The sequence below is a fragment of the Octopus bimaculoides genome, chromosome 1, assembly GCF_046866305.1.
Source record: "Octopus bimaculoides isolate indiv1 chromosome 1, ASM4686630v1, whole genome shotgun sequence".
NCBI lineage: Eukaryota > Metazoa > Mollusca > Cephalopoda > Octopoda > Octopodidae > Octopus > Octopus bimaculoides.
The window spans coordinates 170,116,198-170,121,249 of record NC_142928.1 but is presented as its reverse complement, the minus strand read 5'-3'; the positions used below and the strand labels follow the sequence as shown (position 1 = coordinate 170,121,249).

The 5,052-nt window shown below is 39.4% G+C and overlaps 1 non-coding gene across 1 annotated transcript; it reads right to left on the bottom strand.

Moving 5' to 3' along the window:
- Positions 1 to 4,480: 4,480 nt before the first annotated feature.
- Positions 4,481 to 4,551, bottom strand: Trnag-ccc (transfer RNA glycine (anticodon CCC)). The gene has a single exon. It is a non-coding gene; the product is annotated as a tRNA-Gly (tRNA).
- Positions 4,552 to 5,052: the final 501 nt, after the last annotated feature.

Here is a 5,052-nt window from a genome sequence, read left to right as displayed (position 1 = left end):
TATGAAGACAAGGAAAGCTCCTGGAATCACTGCTGAGATGCTTAAAATATTGGATGGTGTGGGTTATGGTCTTGTCACCCACATTCTAAATCAGGCACTTCATGAAGGAGTCATACCCAATGACTGGTGTAGCAGCACCATAGTCAACTGCTATAAAGGTAAAGGTAATGCTTTAGATAGAAATAACTACAGGGAGTATCAAATTATTAGATCATGTGATGAAAGTTACAAAGAGGGTCATAGCCCAACTAATTAAGGAGAGAGTCTGCCTAGATGAGATGCAGTTTGGTTTTGTGCCAGGCAGAAGCACCACTGATATTTCTGGTAAGGCAACTGTAGGAGAAATATCTAGCCAAAGATAAACCTCTGTACCTGGCTTTTGTTGACATGGAGAAAGCTTCGACAGGATTCCCTGATCCCTTATCTGGTGGTCAATGCGGAAACTGGGGATAGACTAGTGGTTGGTAAGAGCTGTACAAACCCTGTACAGGGATGCTGTCAGTAAGGTGAGTGTTGGCAATAAGTATAGAGAAGAATTCCAGGTAGAAGTAGGGGTTCACCAAGGATCAGTCCTCAGCTCCCTCTTATTCAGTATAGTCCTCCAGGCAATAACAGAGAAATTCAAGGCAGGCTGCCCCTGGGAGCTCCTTTATGCTGATGACCTTGCTCCAGCCGAGTCACTGCCAGAACTAGAGACAAAGTTTAGGGTATGGAAACAAGGCCTAGAATGAAAGGGCCTTAGGGTTAACCTAGCAAAAACCAAAGTCTTAGTAAGTAGGAAGGCTGACAAGTCACAAACCCCTTCAGGTAGATGGCCCTACTCAATCGGTAGAAAAGGCATGGGTAGAAACTCCATACAATATACCCGGTGTAAGTTATGGACACATAAAAGGTGCAGCAATATCAAAGGAAGGTTAATCAGGAAGATAGTTTTTGTGTGTGGCAGATGCACAGAGGCAATAAACACTGAAGATGTACAGAAAACAGATTCTATCACATGCCAGAGGGAAAAACTAGAAATAGTTGATAGCTTCCACTACCTAGGTGACTAAGTCTGGAGTTGGGGTGGTTGCTCTGAGAGTGTAGCAGCTAAAATACGAATAGCCTGGGCAAAGTTCAGGGAGCTCCTACCTCTGCTGTCAACTAAGGGCCTCTTGCTCAGGATGAAAGGTAGATTGTATGATGCATGTGTGTAAACTGCCATGCTACACGGCAGTGAAACATGAACCATGACTGCTGAGGACACATGTAGGCTTGAAAGAAATGAAGCTACTATGATCCACTGGATGTGTAATGTCAGTGTGCATACACGATAGAATGTGAGCGCCCTGAGAGAAATGTTGGACGTAAAAATCATCAAATGTGGTGTGCAAGAGAGACAATTGCGCTGGTATGGTCATTCATGTATTATGTATGGTGATGAGGACAGCTGTATGAGGAAGCGCCACGCCCTAACTGTGAAAGGAACCTGTGGAAGAGATAGACCCAGGAAGACATGGAATGAGGTGATGAAGCGTGACCTTTGAACATTGGGCCTCACAGAGGCAATGACAGGAGAATGGGACCTTTGGAGGTATGCTGTGATTGAGAAGACCTGGCAACTAAAGTGAGATCGCAGCCATGGCCGATGCCAGTGTTGCATGTCCAGCCCATTTAAGAGTACCTTTGATGTATCAGGTGATATGATATGCTTGAGAAGACCTGTTGAGTCAAGTAAAACCAAAATCGTAGCTGTGGCATTCAGTGCAGTAACAATGGAGAGTAAAGCCAACCCTACATTGAACTGTAATAGCAGAGAGAGATGAAATGTCTCTATAAATTTATTTGGACTTGTATTTGTGAATAAGCTGCTTTGAGCCTTTATTAAAAGCATGTTGTCTGTACTTGCAAGGTGATCAAGATAATCTTGAAGCTTTTTTTTCATGATCCAGATTTTGGCTCCATAGAAAAGAATGTTCACTACAAATGCCTCGAAGAAAGCCAGCCTTGCTTGCCTCTGAAATATATAATTACCAGATGTTTGGAGCTTCTTATAGTCATTCCAGACATGTCCCCTTTGTGTGACAAGAAGTCTTCTTTCTCACTAACAATAATGTGGGACCACCCAATGTGCTTGAAGTCACTTACCTCCTTGAGGTGTGGATTTTCATTGAAATAAATTAGCAGATGGCTTTCAACCTTTTCGATATTCATGTGATCAGTTCCAAGAATAATCTCTTTTAGAGGACGTTGAAAGATGAAAATTATCTTATTGAACATGGGTTGAAAGATACAGAACCTTCAGCTTTAATAACAGAAATCTCTCATAGAGAGCTAAACTCTGGGGTTTACCAAACATGGTATACAAAAGTAGTTTAGGCAAAATCAAATGGAAGAAAGTAAGGGTACATTTCTTGGAATAAAATGACACAGTTTCATGTAACATTAAAGATGGGTCTGATTGAGAGATCAGTATTCCAGCTATGTGCAACCCTGAGCAAAACTTCTAGAACCTTTGGGAATACAATTTGCATTGAGAAATAGTCAGACTTTTGCAGTAGCCTTTTTAAGTAATCTTAACAAGACTTGCAGATCAAATAGTTAATGACAACATAGTAAAGGTCAAAGAAGAACAAGTTTTACTGCCACCGTGATCACTTTGATTTGGTGGTGATACACTAGGACAATCTCAGGATGCTGAATCTTTCAGATGAGATGACAAGGAACTGAGATACCTGGCACCTTGCTGTACTCAAGAAGACCTGTCCTCCCCAACAGAAGGGTTAAGAATGCCCCCCCACCAACTGGCGAAGAGGATTGAACTGCAAGAGTCCTGTGCCAGTGCCACATAAAAAGCACTTGTGCCAGTGCCATGTAGAAGTGCTTGTGCTGGTTCCACATTGAAAGCACCCAGCATACACAGTAAAGTGATTGGCATTAGGAAGGGCATCCAACCATAGAAACCAAGCCAAATCAGATTGAAACCTGATGCAGCTCTCCAGCTCTGATCAAACTGTCCTACCCAAGCCAGCATGGAAAACAGATGTTAAAGAATGATGATGATGATGATGATTTCTACAATTTTTTTTTCTTTTAGAGAAAGTGACTTTGATGTACCTCACCACCTGGCATAAAGCCACTTTCCTATATATTACCCCTACACTCATACACACACTCACTCAGTCGAGGGTATCTTGTCTTGCAAGTTATTTGGAAACCTCACTAGTGTTGGTACAAGTAAACACTACCCAGTACACTCTGTGAAGAAACTGGCATTAGGAAGTGTATCCAACTGCATAAACCATGCCAAGGCAGACATTAGAACTTGATGCAGTTCTCTGGCTGTCCAGCACCTGTTGAACCGTCCAACCCATGCCAGCAAGGAAAACAAACGTTAATTGATGATGTAATAAAGTATCCTTTTGTACTTTGATTTCCATTCATATCTCAGGCGTTATGAATGATATAGTTTCAATCCCATTTTAAGAAAACAAAATGTGGATTGAACAAAAGTTGCTATTTTTAGCAGGTTGAGTAGCTGCTGTGGGGCAGTGTTTGGTACATCTGAGGTCCCTATTTGTTTTAATGATGTGGTTAAATATTCAAAAACCTTCATTCTTATTTTTTACTCTTTTACTCTTTTACTTGTTTCAGTCATTTGACTGTGGCCATGCTGGAGCACCGCCTTTTATTATTCTTATTCTTTGTAAGCCTAGTACTTACTTTATCAGTCTCTTTAGCCGAACTGCTAAGTTACGGGGACGTAAACACACCACCATCGGTTGTCAAGCGATGTTGGGGGGACAAACACAGACACACAAACATATACACACACATACATATATATATATACATATATATGACGGGCTTCTTTCAGTTTCCATCCACCAAATCCACTCACAAGGCTTTGGTCGGCCCAAGGCTATAGTAGAAGACATTTGCCCAAGGTGCCACGCAGTGGGACTGAACCCGGAATCATGTGGTTGGTAAGCAAGCTACTTACCACACAGCCACTCCTACGCCTTTTGTTTTTTTTTTCTTTGTTTTTTTTTTCTTTTTGCCTTTGGTCTCATACCTGCAAAATCTAACAGAAAATTAAACAAAAATGTTTCTAAATATTTTACTTTTAGGCAAATAAAATAACATTATTGTTGTAATTTTAGTTGTAACACTTCTTTTGCAGTCATTTGTCAATGAATAAAATATATCAAAATTCAACAACGAATTATAAAATTGAAGTATTATTTACTAAATTACAAAAGCAAGAAAGAAAAATAGAATTAAAGAAACGTTAATGCAGCTACTCAACATGCTAAAAATAACAAATTTTGTTCAATCCACATTTTGCATTCTTAAAATAGGATTTGAAACTTTAAATAAAAGATAAGGATTAGTCACAATAGTGACCGACTGGAGCAGACATACAAGATATAAATAATAGAAGTGGTATGGATAATTCTATGACACTCAAGATTTTGTTTAAAAAAAGCGAAAAAGAATATGCGCCGTCCGGGACTCGAACCCGGGTCGCAAGAATGGGAATCTTGCATGATACCCCTACACCAACGGCGCAAGATATACAGAAAGTGATATTTTACTATTATATTCGTTGCAAAATCTCCACGTGTTTTTTATCGTTTCTTTGTTTTGTAATGACAGTTGAAAGATTAATAATGCTTTAGAAGTAATACGGTATCTATACGTAGTTAAAAACAAAAGAGAAGCGTCTAAATTCAAATCAGGAACTGAACTGCTATGTATACTATTTATACATACCTACTTCTCTCTTGACTGCTTCTTAATATTCAGCAGCCGAAGCCAGCCGGTGCTTTCTATATATTATGAAACAACTAGACTTCGAACACTGTTTGAAATGACTGCATATTATTCTTTATTTTAATTCAATACTGAACGAAAAACTTTTGACGAATATGTTTATATATATATATACGTATTTCAAGGGGAAAAAAATTCAAACAGTTAATATTTCAAAAGAAGCAGACTCCGATTATCAGCTGATGATCGGAAACATTTAATTCAGAGTTCTATAACTAGGAACCTTTCAGTTATGTT